This window comes from Lepidothrix coronata, unplaced genomic scaffold, assembly GCF_001604755.1.
Source record: "Lepidothrix coronata isolate B3197 unplaced genomic scaffold, Lepidothrix_coronata-1.0 Scaffold22, whole genome shotgun sequence".
Taxonomy (NCBI): Eukaryota; Metazoa; Chordata; class Aves; order Passeriformes; family Pipridae; genus Lepidothrix; species Lepidothrix coronata.
In genome coordinates, this window is record NW_016690202.1 from 7,830,230 (window position 1) to 7,845,300 (window position 15,071).

At 40.2% G+C, this 15,071-nt stretch overlaps 1 protein-coding gene across 1 annotated transcript in view; it reads right to left on the reverse strand.

Annotated features, from left to right (window-relative positions):
• Positions 1-5,765, reverse strand: part of PTPRD (protein tyrosine phosphatase, receptor type D) — a 350,584-nt gene extending 344,819 nt beyond the window's left edge. The window contains exon 1 of the mRNA XM_017808222.1: positions 5,698-5,765. The gene's annotated coding sequence lies outside the window, so the exon portion shown is untranslated. The remainder of the gene's footprint in view (positions 1-5,697) is intronic.
• Positions 5,766-15,071: the final 9,306 nt, after the last annotated feature.

Here is a 15,071-nt window from a genome sequence, read left to right on the forward strand (position 1 = left end):
TACTTTCTGATCAGTGTTTTAGAAATCTCTCATTGCTTATTCTTCACACCAAATGAATGAATTTTACCTGCACCTAGGCAGATAACGTTCAGAGAGAGGAGGGGAGGAGAGGCAAGGGGAAGGGAGGGAAGGAGAGTTCAGAAAGCAGTTAAGAATTTTTTTTAATTCAATCATCATAGTAAAGCAAGAGGAATCACTGATTCAAACTTAGCAAACGATTATTTTCTGCAGATCAGAAAGACTATGACATTGCTACTCACATGTATATGAATTTTCTCTTGCTAAGTCAAAGCAAGTAACAAAAAACCCACACTTTGGGTAAAAGCAACGAATAAGCCAAGGTGAGACACTGAAATCAAAACAGAATTGGGCAAATTTGTAACAAAAAAGTACATTTAGTTGCAAATTTCGGACTTAAGCCACCTTTGTTTCAGCCAGGTTGGTGCTGACTTCATAAGATTCTTCATAAAAATCATCCAATTCTGCCATCTAAAAAGCCAGATTTTACACACCACTTACTGAACTCTGACTTACAAATACATAATGTCCAGAACACTAAAAACTGTAAAAGAAAAAGCAATGCACTTGCTTGTATTACTCAATACACCACGTTTGATATACCGCTTAGGAAAAAGCATGCATTATCTGACTACAACAATATGTGAACAGGTCTGCTGGCATTAACCAGGACATCCATTTTGACTGTCTGCAAAAAACAAATTATTTGTATACCAGTGGAGTGACTCCAGTAACTGGAAGATTACTGAAAAACCCAAATAACTCCACTGTGCTTAACTATGAAGAGGCACAGGACATGATAGTATACTATTAGTGCATGTCCCCTGGTATAATAAATCAAAGTGTCTAAAATTCCATCATTCTCAGTTGACTGAGAAGGACGTTTTCTGCACATTCTTCGTATTTGAAAGAACACACGGAATCTCCATCAGATATCAAGTATAAATAGGGAAGTTGATTTTTGAAAAAATCTCTCTTTTGAAACTCTACTGAAAGATCAATCACCTTCTCTTTTTATTTTCTATTTTCCTTTCTGTTTCTGTGCTACTAAGGTTATGGAGAAGGCTGTCACAGCATGTAAGCAGAAGACACTGGAAGAGATAAATCCTAGGGAATATTTTAGGGAATTACAGGATATGTATACCTGCTGGTGTACTTAAAAATAAGCTGATAGTATTCAGTTTGACTTGTCGTTTTTATAAATGAATTGAAAGAACATTAATAATAATTAAGCTTTTAAAAAGCAGTGCTTTCAGAATTTACTCAGTAATTTATTCAATTTAACCTACTTTTTTGCAAACAAACCATTTTTATTATTTTGTATCTATTTTCCCTGCATCCTAGCTATCCTGCTTCCGATAGGAAGACACAAACATGCGATATATCTATAAATATTATCAATAACTAAACAAAAGCCATCTGAAATATATGTTAAAATTGTGCAGTAGTAAACATGGTTCTATCAATGCACAGCACCTTGAACAACAGTGAAGTGAAGCTTGTTGGAAAGGAATTAACAAGCAAAGCACTCTCATGCTACCTTTTTCTACATCATCAGATTTCTCCAATTGTACTGCAGCTTTCACCGCAGCAGATCACCAAGAGAAGTAAGCTTCCGCTCCTCTCCTACTTGGTAAATCCCTGATAGTATAAAATCAAGTATTTTTAAGCACAGATTCTTTCTCTAGGCTGCCAAGTTGACAGCGTACATTCATTAATTGGCTTCATTTAAGGCCCTTTCCAAAGAAAACAAGGATTAAGCAAACAAACAACTCACAGAGTATGTGAAATTGAGAGTTTTCATAAAAATATTGTATGTTGACTGTGTTATGCCAACTGTTTTTAAACAGAATTACAACAAAAGCAAGCTCCTATTACAATAGATGGCATTATACGACTGATACTGAACTTATACCTTTTTCTCAACTTATTAAGAGGACAAAAGCTTAAAAATCACCAGTCTTACACAAAAATGAAATACAATGACTAGTAGACCTGTTCTATATTACTCCTCTTGATATCCAAAGCACAAATGAAGTGCCTGTCCTCTGTATGTTGGAGCCACCGCCTTGGTTTACTGACAGTCAGTAAAACTTGCAGTTTTGAACAGACATTTATCATTTGAGAACACCTTTAAATGAGATTTCATTGCATTTCATTAAAACTTTACCTAAGGCGCGCACGCACATTTCAGAAAATTAATCTCAGTCAATATTTGCACAACTGTTGTTGGTAATAAGACAAAAAAACCTCTTGCTGGCTCAACACCGAATGATATATAAAACTCTGATGTTTTAAAGACAGCTTATTAAAAAATTAACATACCACAGGGAAACTGCATTTTGATTCCATGACCTTACTGTGATTCAGCTTGAAAATCCTTTCAAATGAGAATTCTCAAAGAGCTTAGTAACGGAAGTTCATTTCGAAGGAAATCCAATATGCAAATATTTCAGCTGTGCTCTTTTACAAATTGTCTGCCTTGTCAGTTTGAAAAACTGAAAACCAACAATGAAACAGTGTAAGTATACTTGACCTTATTGCTTAATGTCTATCAAGAATGCTATGTCTGGTGGATTTTAAATTTTGAAACTGACACTCAAAAATGTATAGTACACATCCCATAAATGCTGACTACACTCCAGCCAAAGCCTTGGAGCCGACACACTCTCAAACTTACATAACACTTACAAAGCTATTTTAAATACACCATCAATCTATGTCTGTTGCTGCCTTGAAGTAATCCTGTTTAGTTTATCTTTTAACCCTACACTTGCACGGAACTGTATCATTACTAACCTAACAGAAAAAACACACAGGCAAAAAAACGATTTTCTCAGCTTACAGAAAATATGAAAATGCAGGAAGACACTCAAATCTAACTTTGCCCAAAATTTGCACCTCCTGAGTCGATGTTCACCCCCAATTCCCATAGCAATCAGGAAAGCAGGGAGGAAAGAACTATGCTGGACACCATACAGGACTGGAGTAAATGAATGAAGTAGGGTAAAAATAAAAACTAAATAATATACAGTTTGTATGCATCTCCTGAGAAACTGCAGTCTCATTTACTAGTAAGGAACAAATAACTAGCAACTTTGCTTTTGACATTAGGCACCTGTGTAAAAAATGTCTGGTGAAAGTGAGCATATGCCATGCACTGGTATCTGCTGTATGAGAGCAGTTTATACAGGCCCCTAGTGGCTTAGCGTACACAGCAGCAGATGAAGGGGAATTCCTACTCTTCAGCTTGTGTAGTTTTGGTCCCTGCATTACTCAAAAGCAGGAATGAAAGACAATGTTAAAAATGAAAGGTCATTCACTGACTAGACTTAAATTGGTATTTAGTTCTTTCATGCACCCCCATGCCATTCTTGCAAACCCTCTCCTAAGATTAAGCTCTGATTTGCTATCACCCGTTGAGTTCGCTGACAGTGCTGGTGTTTGAGTTACATAACCATCACAGCAGAACACTAAATTCACATTATTTTTTAATGCTCATTTTAAGAGTAGTATGACTGATGGGTCTAAAAGCAGGTCCTAAGACCCATTCGTGAAATCTAGAAATACCAAGATACCACTTTCCTTACCATGCACCATTCCTGAAGCTTTCCACAACACACACAAACCATAATTAATTTCTTAGTGTCTTCTTAGAGTAGAGGACTACTACTTAGAGAAAGCTTTCGTGCTTTAAGTGGATATAGAAAAGCTATACATCATTTCTACGCTGAAAGAAATCTAAATATACTCTACCATATTACCACAAGTGACAAAACTAAAACTGGAAAGCTACTCGTGTAAAAAGTCTCTCATTAAATCCTTCCTTTCTGTGTAATACTTCGTACCTTGAAAATCCCAAGCCAGTATATTTACTACTTCTAGCAATTTTGATTGAGTGAAATTTGACAGCTGAATTTATTAAACTGACCAGTTTGTCAATTTCGCACATTAAAAAAGCAGTAATAGCACATCTCATGAGAGGGAATGTAAGGAAGCTATCAAAAAATTGCCATCTAAAGTAAGATACAAGTACATATGACCGTATTTCGGACAGGGGAGAATTTTTTTTTTTTTTCTCTTCAGAGTTGCTCCATTCATAACAAGAATTGTAGGAGCTTTGTTGCTTCCAGACCAGGAGAAAATGATGTCATTTACCATACACTTTTACAAGAAAAGAAAGTACTGACCATTATATCATTATAAGCCACTAGCAGATACCAGAGGAATGAAAAATATAATATATACATTTTTCCATCTCTGTATCAAAATTCGCAATAAATGTCCCAATATACAGAAGTTGCTTGTGCCTGAACAAAAGGTATGTTGAAAGTGATCTCTGAAAGACTGAGAAGGCAATCATAGCTTCCCACATTAATCCTAAGTTTAAGAGAATACAAGAGTCACCAAAAATACTCATGTCTGCAAATGCAAACTCCAAAGCAAATCAGCATCTATAGACTCATCCCCAATGTAACGCTGTCTCAGGCGGCAAGTGAAGGAACACATAAAAACCTAACTATTCTGTATAAATAAACTGACCTATCCATATACGTCAAAACTAGGAATATGGACATCGAAATCAGGGTAAAGAAGCTGCCATTCTTCCACGAGGCAGTAACTGTACAAAGGCCAGGCAAAAGAATAAAATACGCATGACAGCAGTTCTGAAGAAGTAACACGGAGGAGCAGACATTCAAAAGCCATACATGCAAGGCTGAGTGGTAATGTCTTAAAAAGGGAAGAATACGGTTTTGTTGGGGAACCGAGGGGACAGTAAACAGGCAAAATAGGGGATTCGGTGGAAGAAAACAACTGTTTTATTTGCAAGTCTGGGAGAGCCCAGTTGCAGCAGTGAGGAGTGCCTGCTTGCACGGGCAGACGGCGCAGAGGGAGCTGCTAAGTTTGCTGAACAAATTCAAGAACCCCTCTGTAAGCGCTCAGAAAACTGAGTTTTCAGCCCGATGTGCTTCCTTTCAAGTGGTTTCGCGAGAGTAAACAAGAAATTAAAAGCCTAACCTGAGAAAAGCTTCGCATCTCCGTGCCTCCCTGCTCCGCCGAGAGACAGCAGGAGAAGGAGGAGGAGGAGTAGAAGGAGAAGGAGGAGGAGGAGGAAGAGGTGGAGGAGGAGGAGAAGAACGGAGCCCTGCTCGGACCGGCGCCGGAGGTCCCTGCCGGCCGCTCACCCCCACACCCCGTCTCCCAGCGGCAGGCGCCTGGCCTCTCACCCTTGCTGCCTTCCCCATAAAAATAAACAAAATAATTAATATTAATAATTCTCTCGCCAAAGCAAACAGCCAGTGTGTAATTACCGTACTCCCCCCTCCCCGCCCGCGTACAGCGGCACTCAGTGGAAACGTCGACTCCGATCCATCAATCGCCCTCTCCCTGCCCCATCCCCCGTCCCCGCACCGCAACTCCCCTCGCTTCCCGAACAGGCCTCGCTGCCAGGCTGACACCGGCGGGGAGGCGCGGGGAGCGGGCTGGCAGCGGCCGGGGGGGGAACCCCGGGGCACCAGCGGGGAGAGTTGTCTGTGAGGCACATGTGTGCGGGCTGCGCGCACACACACACGCACACACACACACACACTTCTGTGTTCACACCCACAAACGCGCCGAAAGAGGCGGCAAAAAGGGAGCGGCGGCGGAGGAAAAATGGGTCAGGAGCGGGGCAGTTACCTGGTCATGCTGGCTCCCCCGGTACCAGCAGCAGCCGCCGCCGCCGCCTGCCCGCCTGCCGCCGCTTCCCGCCGCCGCCACCTCCTCCCGCTGCTGCTCCCGGTCGGCTCCGGGGCGGCCAATTTAATCCAAGCCCCGCAGCAGAAGCGGCAGCAGCAGGAGCCACCAGCGGAGCCCCGTCGCTGCTGCCTGGCGCTCGTGCGTGTCTCTCACAGTCCGGCACCGGGGAGCGAAAGAGTATCAACGAGAGTCCGAAAATCCAGCATCCAAAAGAGCCAGGTCCGCGCCTGCCTCCTCCTGCCAGCGCCGCCTCTCCTCCGCTATGCTCTGCTCCGCTCTGCTCTTCTCCTCTTCTTCTCCTTCCTGCGGCGGCGACGGCTGCTGCTGCTGCTCCCGGGCGCGCTCTCTGTTCCCGAGCTGCTGCTCCGTTTCCCCTCCTCCTCCTCCTCCTCCCTCTCACTCACTCTCTCTCTCTTTCTCCCTCTCTCTCCCTCTCCTTCTTCCTTCCCTCTTCGCTCTTTTTTCCCCCTTCCTCTTTTCCTTTCCTCTTTTTTTTTTTTAGCACATTCCTTTGCTACAAATAAAAGCGAGGTGTTCAAGCCTCCCGCCCCCCTTCCCACAAAAAGTGCAGTGCAAACAAAAGCGAAGAAAGAGGGCACGGGGTGGGCGGAGTGGGAGGGCAGAGGCACGGGGAAAATCACCAGAAACCGTCCCCGAGAGTCGAAACACGAGCAACCCTCCTTCCGCTCCTCCTCGCCCCTCGGGGAGAGAAGGGGGACGCCGTGGGGACGATGGGGACGGCGCTCCCCGTTTCGTGGGTTTGTTGTGCGGTTTGGGTTGGATGGCTGTTTCAGCGGTCTTTGTTGGGGGGTGGTGGTGGTGTGCTTTTGGTTTTTTTTCTGGCGGTTTGGGTTTTTTGTTGTTGTTTGGGGGGTTTTGTTGTTTTTTTCGTGATTTTTCTTTTATAATCCTCTTAACGCTATGTAGACCACAGGATCCGTACGGCCCCAAGTGTTGGGGAAAGCACGCTGCCGATGCCCGTGCCTATGCGTGCGCGAGGATGCGGGGGGGCGAGTGCGTGCGTAGGCGATCCAGGAGCGGCCGCCCCATCCCGAGCCGCGGGCCGGCCGGGAGCGGCGTCGCGCGGCCACCGCGCGCACGCACACCCGCGCGCGGTTGGGGGCGGGTGCGTGACGTCACTCCGGGCCGGGCCGGGCCGGGCCGGGCCGGGGGGCTGCGGAGGCGGTGGTAGCTCTTTTGTCTGCTCACCCCGAAAAGACTTCCATGGGCGAGAGAAATTCACCGGAGTTTAGACGCTCGACTTCTTGTCCGGGTGCGCAGTCAGATGGTTAAACGGCCGGGGGTTGTACCGGACCTCCCGGCCCGCGAGGGGTGTGACAGAGTGTTGCAGAGCGGTATTTTCTTGTCAGTCATCCTTCAGTATGGCAAGTCTCAGATTTTCTTCCTGAAGAACGGTCAGGTGCCTCACCAAGTGACAGCACGTGTTGCTTGGCACAATCGGTGGTGTAACGTTGGGCTAAAAAAGGGTCTGTCCGGCCTCTTCATACCTTGTCCTGCCCAATCCTCAGCAGAGAAGGAACAGCGCGTAGGACGTAGGATTTAAGTGAAAAGTGCTTTGGAAAACCTCAGTGTTAACTTCTAGGTGTCTTCAGAAGCCTCGAACATATGTCCTCTGTGACACAGTTCATCCTGTGTAAAATAGAGACTGGATGTAGCACTTCCTGCCAGGACTAGTTGACAAGGTGGTCAAAGGTTGAATTCAAGGATCTCCAAGATCTATTCCAACTTAGTTGATTCTGAAATGGGGGTAGAGTGTTAGGATAAACGCAGTAAGTGCTAGTCCATCCTTATGGTGATGGGAGCCCATTAATATTGGTGCTGGAAAAGTTGGCTTCCTGGCTTCATCAGAATGAAGCTGCGGGTGCACCATTGACCAGACTGGTGCTTCTAGTCCTGAGTTCTGTGCTGGCAGGCTGCAGTCTGATAAATCTGTGTAGTCCCTGATTCTGAAATCAGCCATGTTGGTATCTGCAAAATTCATTGCAGATGAATGATACTTTCTGCAGAGGAGAGTGATTTGGGTGTTTTCGATCATATTAATCGTATCGCCCTCTGGAATATAGTGCTGCCAACATGAAGGCTGATAAAAGAGAAGATAAACTCTGTTCTCCCCAACTCCTATAAATTGCTGTCTTGTTTTGATGTTGCCAGTGACACCATTAAAACTGGTCCCCTGAATAATCTTACACTTAAAAGATCACTATTCCTTTCCAAATAGTATGTTTCAAAGTACAAGTAACTTTGTAAAATAATTATTTGGTATGATAAGGTAGCTTATTAGTATACTAAAGAAAGTATCTTTAATATCAGTATACTAAGAAAATATCAGTATGTCAGTTCTTATCAGTATACTTAGCTGTTTTAGTGTTCTTCATGCTATGATCCTGACATGACATTGAAGAATTGAGCAATAAACCCATGTATTTTATATTTTCGTGTGGTGTCACAACATGGATGTGTTTTGGGGACTACATTTAGCTTTCCTTTATTTTACGGTTATAAGCAGCTATTCCGTCTGTTCAGTTTGTCTCACAGTACACATTAGGAAGAAATGCATCACATTGGAAATAAATACATTTGTTTCTATTAAAGTATTAAAACCAGATCTCATTAATATTATTTATAAGATTTCCAAGTTTTGCAGTGATGCTAAAGAAAAAAAAAAAAGAAAAAATAAGAAAAACCTAAATTCATGAAGTAGCATTAAAACACTGTATACTTACAGTCATTATACTGCATATCACCATTTGATATCAGTAGCATAAATTTTGTATTTGAGATAGTAGTGTACATATATACATACATAAATGTATATATGTGGTTTGTTAATATTCCTTCCCTGTTAAGAGGAGATAACACAGCAAGAAGCCTAATTCATTTCTTATAAACTACTCATTAAGGTGGATTTTTTTCCCCAAACTACGTTAAAAATTCAAACACGGCATTCTACACTGATGTTCTCTTTTTGCCAAGATTGCAACAGTACGTTACTCTAAAGTTAGTACAACATTGAACTGGAAATATGTTTACACATTTTATTAACTTTGAAATGTTTCCTGTAAAACACTGGACAATCTCTAAGATAGTACTTAAAGTAGGTTTGGAGTATAGGAATGTTCTATTTTTTTTTTCCAGGAGTGAAAGGAAGAAGATTGTTTTATTTGAAAATAAGTATCATGTGTTCTTTCTGAGATTTTATCAAATTATGCATCTTTTTGTCATCATTCGAAATTAACTGTTTAAATCCTGTTCTTCCTGCTCACACAACCGCTTTGAGAGTCCTCATGGAGGCTACGGACCAGCAGTGCAAGTCTGATGGGAAGCGCAGGATGTGAATGCAGGTTTAAAACTCAAAAGGCATAGTAAGGGAGGAAGCGAAATGAGTCAGCTTTCCTGAATTTGTCTGAATATCTACCTAGAACCATACTCTTGAGTGACTTCTGCCATAGCTCTTCAAGTAAAGGGTGAACCATACATCTTCATGTCTCAGTCTCATGAATTTCCTGTATTAAATAGTACTTCATTCATAGTGTCAGTATTATTTTTCTCTCTTCTGTTCTGCCTTGTATTGTTGCTTGCATTCCTGGTAATTAACATCCCACTAAGCTCTTTAGCACAGTAGGACATTCCATTAACAACTGGATCCAGTGGACACTGGGTGGACACAGCAAAATCAAGAAGGCAAGGGGGAGCAGGATAGGTGGATTAGGAAGGTTACTCTATAGTTTCCTCTCCCTTTTTTTCTCATACATTATGATAGCCATATTTTACAGTTTCTTATGATCAACGTATGACAAACTGTTGGCTGAAATCTATCAGATGATTTGTCACAAAACTGCAATAATAGATATTTTGGGCATTGGCTTACAAAATGATTATAAAAAATGTTCCTGAGTTGCTGTACTGATATTTGAAAATTCTAATTTATAAACTACAATCGCTTTGAGCACCTGTTATTAAAAATAATAAAACACAACTGGACAAGTAAGCATGTGTTATCTGTGTGCAAAAACTTATTCAACTAATTCAGTTTGACTGTACATCTTTTAAGTCCTGATTTAGTACCTCAGCAGACATTCTCAGTACTTGTCTTCATCTTGTAAACATTTGTGATTCGTATAAATCTTCTAACTGATGAAATTTAGGTAGTTAGACACAAAGGTATGGAAAGGAAAGTGATTTTCATTGTGGTTTTTTATGATCATTTTTGCCACATTTGCTATTTTTTCCCCTGCTGTCTTAAGGAAATGAGGCTTTATACACTTGCATGATCTGCCTGGTACTCAAACAACTTCTGTACGTACCAGCACATTTTAAATCTGTTTGAAAGGATTCAGCTCTCCTATCCTACAGGTCTCAAACCTTGTTCTAATTTTTCTTCTGTGGAAATGGATGTTTGAAAGACAAGGGAGATGAGCAGGCTGGTCCGCACACTCACCCCAGCCCATGCATTGTGTGACTGAGCCATTCACACCACATGCCCTACCATAGACCCAAACTAGCAGGGTGGTTGAATCAGGTGATGTAGCACATTAACTCAAGCTCATTAGACTTGGTTGTTTCTGCTTGTCAGGGGAAAACTTGTTGTACTAGCTCTTTGATTTTGGACTGGGATGAGGTGTTTTGGTTTAGATTTTTAAACTGAAAGTGCAAGAGTCCAAAAGAATTACTAAGTGATCACACGGCACATGAAAACCTGCAGGGACTTAGGGATGATGAAGCAGGATCAACTTTATCAAAGTGCACTACGGTGTGTGCCTCAAACTGAAAATAAACAGCAGCTTATGTAGGGAAAGCTGTAAATAAGATTTGTAGATAGAGGAGGCAGCTTTCTCTTTTATTTCTGGACTATTTAGAGTATCTCAGATGTTGTGAGAACTCTGCTTACTATTTAGAAAGGATATATTTAGAATACAGAACACAGTGTGGTGGTATTATTCTTGAGTATCATACATGCATATATATATGATGTATATATGCACACAGGTGCAGGAGTTCTGTTGCAAGATTTGTCTTCAATTTGAATACACTGTGATAAATGGAGTCTTTTGTTCTTTTTTTTTTTCAGTCTGGATTCAAAATGTAACCTTCATGGGAAGAAGATACCACTAAATTTTAAGGACAGCAGTGGACAGCTAAGACTAGAATCTTGGAAATATTTTCTAATATCAGAAGAAGAAAATGGAATCCACTAAAGGAAAACCAACAGCCGGATGACAGCTTGCTAGTTCACATCTTTTACAACAGCAAAACAAAAATTAGACACCGTGCATTACTTAGTGTGCGTGATTATTTAATGGGTGCTCTAAATGTATTAGAGAGACTAAAGCACCATTTTGCACACAGAGGTCAGAGATCACAGTCTGTATAACACTACTTGATCAAAATCTTGATACACTACTTGATGTAAATACTCATAAGTAGCAGAATTCATATATTTAAAAACTCATGAAGATACTAATACTGTAACTCATTCACAGAACTGGAAGATTTTGTTAATATTTCACTTGAACACTGACTTATAGTTCCTAAGGAGACACTGCTGCTTTTATATAAAAGTATCCAAAAATGCTTTCTAGAAAACAGGATCTCACAAACTAACAACAACTGGTCCAAATGAAGTCTCATCAATATTAATGTTTGTTCCCTTCTGCAAAATTTCAAGGAGATTCAGATCACAACGTCTTATATGGCAGTGCTGTGCTGTCAGGGGGCTGAACAGGATATAGAGGGAGGAAAATGAAAAGTCTTAGTTTATTTCCCAGCCTTGAACCTTTTCCTTCTTGAATATAGGGGTGTTATGGAAGAAGCTACTCAGTCATCTGAGGGAGGGAGTGTTGCTCCATCCTTCTCATGTTACCTTCTTTCTACGCGTAAATCAAGAGGCACAGACAAGAACTGGGAGGCAAGAAATGGATTGTCCCAGCAGAGGTGCTGCATTAGGAAACCTTACAAGACAGAATGTGAAAAGGGAAAATAAAAATATAAAATTGTTTTCAACATCTCTCTCCTTACAGTTCCCTCCAGTTAATATTTGAAGGTCGTTATTGCTGTGGGCCTATAAATATTTCAACCGCAGTATAGATAAATATCTGCAGTACCAAAAGAAGGATATTTTTTGCTAGAGTAGACCCTGTCGCGCTATGTCTTGCCTTTAAGTCTATCTCAAAATGGCCAAGTTTATACCTCTTCTGTTGAATCTGATCGGTTTATACAGATGCAATTAAAGTAATTTTTCTCCTCAACATAAATCCCATTAACTTCAGATAATGTGTTTTCTAATTAAAAATACAGAAAAGTGTCTGTGACTAGTGCACGAGTATTCCCATTACCAAAAAATGGTGTCATGTTTGATAATTATGTTCAACCAAAGGACTTTATGAAAAACCATATTACTCACTCATTTTTAAATGCAGTTGTTCCAGAGGAAGCTGCAAGTTTAATGGCAGGTCAATCTGGGTAAAGCATCCTGAAGTATTTAGTGCTATCCCAAAGTCTGAAGGCTACTAATCCAGCACTTTTCATAAGCACTGTGTTCATCTTATTTTCAATTTTAAATAGAAAATATTGCAAATTCCATGAATCCTGATATCAGAAGGACACATTTCTACACTGTGACCTTGACTGTGTAAACAAATCGCTGAATTTCACTGAAACAATAAAAATAATTTTCTTATAATCACTCCGTTTATATTATCTTTTCATTGTTTCAACTTATGTTTCCTTCCATCCAATCTATTAATCTCTGAATGCAAGCCCACTGAACATTTACTGTTATAGAGTGTAGTATATAAGCTATGCACTATCACATCCTTTTATGGAAGACTGTGTATTTTGGGCAGAACAAGAGGTGTTAAAACTACATTATCCAAACAAATCTGCTCACCACACAACATTCTCTAAACATTTTCATTCTCAGCAATTCAATTAAAACAGAAATTAGGACAATGAGAAAAATCTATATTTTAGCCAAAGAAGTTATTCATGAAAAAGGAATGGAAAGATTAAATCTCTTGTACTGAATCCAGATTATTAACAAGCTCGGGTGCCAAGTCCTTTTTTTTCCTATGTTGAAAAGCAGTTTTCCACATTAAACTAACCCTTTGAGGGAAATCGCGTATTAGTCTCAGGGGTTTTTTTCAACAACAGAAAAAAGCTCCTCAAAGTTCTGTTATAAAAATAACAACCCATTCCTTATGAACTTCAGCAGATTTCTTTTTTTTTATGCATATATAGTTCAATGAGCTCTGTAATTTTTTCTTTTTTAAATAAACCCAAACTAGCACAAATGTGAACTGGTGGAAATCAAATCTGCAACCTAAGAATTTGCAGGTGTTTTCTCATATGATTCCTTCACTAAGAAGGTACAAAGGACATGACAGGGGTGATAAATTTCAACTCCAGTGTTTATGGAATGATAGCAACATGATTCATGTTTTTAATCTCAAGTAGGTTCTACATATTCAGGTTGCAGTTATGATTTTAAAAAAATAGAAGACAAAGCAATAGAGACTGTTTCTTCTCCAAACTCCTTTTTATTTCCCTCCTCTGGATTTGGTTCTGTGAGCACTTGTTCAGTTTTGCAACAAGCAAGTTTCTTCCCTTTCAGTGAAGCTTTACACTCTCTTACAAGCAATCACGTACAGCGTCTTTCAAGAATCATCTACTTCTTGCATCTTCTAATGTGTCCTTTCTCTCTGTCAAATGACTATACTTTTTTCACCTTAAATCTATGCTTTCTCAAATTCCATCTTCTCTGTTCCATTCCAAGATGCTGGGCTACCTTTTCATTTATTTCTACTTATATTCCTTTCCTCTTTTCCAGATTTACCTTATTCTGTCTTTCTTCAAACACCTCTACCATGAATTTTTCTAACTCCCAAATCCCTCCACCTTTCATTCCAGAAGTACGCTTGTGCTTATATATGTAGTGGAGAAAAGGGGAAGTAGATAATATAACATAAGCTGTATTTTTTGAGATCCCAGACAGGTCAGCACATTCTTGCTCAACACATTGAGACATAGCAAAATACTATACAACAGTTAGAACATTGGGGTTTTTTGCATCCAGTACCTACACTCTTCCACAGGATGTCCTTCAGAAACTACAGACACTGAGGCAGGGAGCAGTTCTGAACACAGGGTATCCTACCAAATATTTCTTCTTGATACATCATTCAGTACCTACATGCTTGGCTGGCTATGCATAGCTCTTCTCCCTTCCTAGGTCCAATTCAGTTTGGTTCTGCAAGGTGTAAAACTGATCTCAGAAGGGGGTGATTTATAGCTAAAATGTGGAAGCTGGTTTTCTTAAAGATTTTGAGGATATGGAACTTCAAAGAAAAGAAAAGTTTAAATCACTGTTTTATCTGGTTCTAAGAAATAGGTGACAAATATGTCATATTGGATGCCTTCAGGAGCAGTAGTACAAGGCATTAGCTGTCCTTTCAGGAACAGCAATGACCTTGGGATCAGAAGGATCATTATTCAAATGACACTGGCATGATTATCCCCTCTTTTCAAATAATTAAGGAGGTAGAAATTCCAGAATTTCCATAATTCTCTGTAAATAATAATGCCAAATCTCAGGGCATTTATAACAGTTTGCTCCAGCAGACTCTGTAGTGAGCAGCAGCTGGTTTTGTGGGCTCACTTGAGCAGGGACTATTTAAAAAATGTCGCTTGAAAGAATACTGTAATCTTTATTTCCATGCTGACTCCTGAGGTGGTAAAGTGCCATGATGATAGTGATGATAGAGGTGTCTTCCTGTAATTATTCTCTCAGCACATTCAACAATATACTGAGTGCTATCAGTATGATCTGAAACAATAAAGTTTGCTACCAAGAGATAAATCATTATCTCATTCCATCCTATGAATTGTCTTGCATTCTACAGATGTGCATGCATGCATACACACACACACACACAGAGCCCCTTTTCTAAAGAGGTTTATAAAAAAGAACAGGACAAAGTTGGGATGTAGTGAAGTACTTTCAGTCAGGACATTTTCTGTGTACATTGTAGTTTGCTTTTTCTAAAAAAGAGGGAGTGGCTTCTACTTGTTTTCTGGACACAAGGAAGTGCTATATTTATGAAAATTAATTTTTGTATGATTTCACTAAGAAGAAATTAGTGAAAGAAAATGGGTATTTTAGTTAAAGTAAAAATAAAACTGCAACTTAGATGATTTTTGTTCAACAAGGATTGTTAGTTCACTTGATAATTCCTCAAACAACAGGCAGAAAGAACATCCAGAGTATGTTTGGAACATTCATGAAATAAAAAAAAAAA